Raw genomic sequence first — 1,395 nt, forward strand, 5'->3', positions numbered from 1 at the left:
CTGATACATAGCTATTGAGGATAAAAAAAGAACCTCTTCATTATATGTATTATATGAGAGAAAAGATTCACTACGCTAACACGCAGCTGCAGCTGGAGCTGTCCAGGTCATTGAATTTGAGGTGGATGAAGACTTTGGGGTGGATGTACAGTTCATGGATCCCTGGCTCTCCACATTTATTACTGCTGGAAGACCACATGGCAAAGCAGATATAAGGAATAATGTAAGAAAAATCGATAGACCTGTACCAAGAAACTATGAAGAAAAGAGATTAGAAACTTACCAGGGTAATTAATTTGCAACAAGATACACTGAGGAATTGTGATATTTTTATTTTCAAGAATATTTTAGGAGAGGCCTGCTGTCGGCGCGGCGACGGGGAGGGACGAGCAGCCCTACGGTCCAGGTTATATGCACCACGGCTATGACTAATGTCAGATTGCTTGCTGGTGTTTTAAGAAAGCCAGATGCCTGGATTGGACTCTGGCGTGTGCTCCGAGGGACACCTTCTTCACATAAACTCTGTACTTCCTGGAATCAATACTTGTATTTTTCAAGTACTGAGTTAAATGCATCAAATTATAAAACACTTTTCCATAATATTTTCTCACTGAGACTCCCAGGGCTTTTAATATCTCCAGAATATGTTTTTCCATTTTCCATAAGACTCAATGGTAGTATAAGCTCTAAAAAATCCACTAAAAAGTCTCCACAAAAAGTAGAAGATGAAGAGGACTCTGACGCAGAGGGGGATGACGACGAAAAATCGAGTGAGACGGAAGAGGAGCTCGAGGATGACCCTAGTGTGGTCAAAGACTATAAAGACCTGGAAAAAGTAGTGCCATCTTTTCGGTATGATGTCATCCTGAAGACAGGCCTAGATGTTGGGAGAAACAAAGTGGAAGATGCATTCTACAAAGGTGAACTCAGGCTGAATGGGGAAAAATTATGGAAGAAAAGCAGAACGGTGAAAGTGGGAGATACATTGGATCTTCTCATTGGAGACGATAAAGAAGCAGAAGTGGAGACAGTGATGCGGATTCTCCTGAAAAAAGTGTCTGAAGAGAAGACTGAAAGTGAAAAATACAGAGTGGTGTTACGACGGTGGAAGAAGTTAAAGTTGCCTAAGAAGAGTATGTCTAAATAAAGGGATTGTTTTTAGTGATAAAGCTGCTTTCTAGTGGTGGGGGAAGGGACCGACTTAAAAGAGGACATTTTTATTAAAATAAAGTTCTCTTACCATTAAAAAAAAGAATATTTTAGTACCTAAAGAATTTCTTTCCATGCTATATTTGTTGTAATTTTAATTATGTAAACAGCTTAACTGTATAAAACGAATATTGTATTCTTGCTTGCAGTTTAAAATATTTTTTTCTTTTAGAAGTTAAGAACCAC

At 38.7% G+C, this 1,395-nt stretch overlaps 1 pseudogene across 1 annotated transcript; it reads left to right on the forward strand.

Annotated features, from left to right (window-relative positions):
* Positions 1-359: 359 nt before the first annotated feature.
* LOC105815270 lies at positions 360-1,244 on the forward strand (annotated as a pseudogene). The gene has a single exon (XR_001137732.1). The product of XR_001137732.1 is annotated as an uncharacterized protein C6orf203 pseudogene (transcript).
* Positions 1,245-1,395: the final 151 nt, after the last annotated feature.

This window comes from Propithecus coquereli, unplaced genomic scaffold (genome assembly GCF_000956105.1).
Source record: "Propithecus coquereli isolate 6110/MARCELLA unplaced genomic scaffold, Pcoq_1.0 Scaffold3230, whole genome shotgun sequence".
Classification (NCBI taxonomy): Eukaryota; Metazoa; Chordata; class Mammalia; order Primates; family Indriidae; genus Propithecus; species Propithecus coquereli.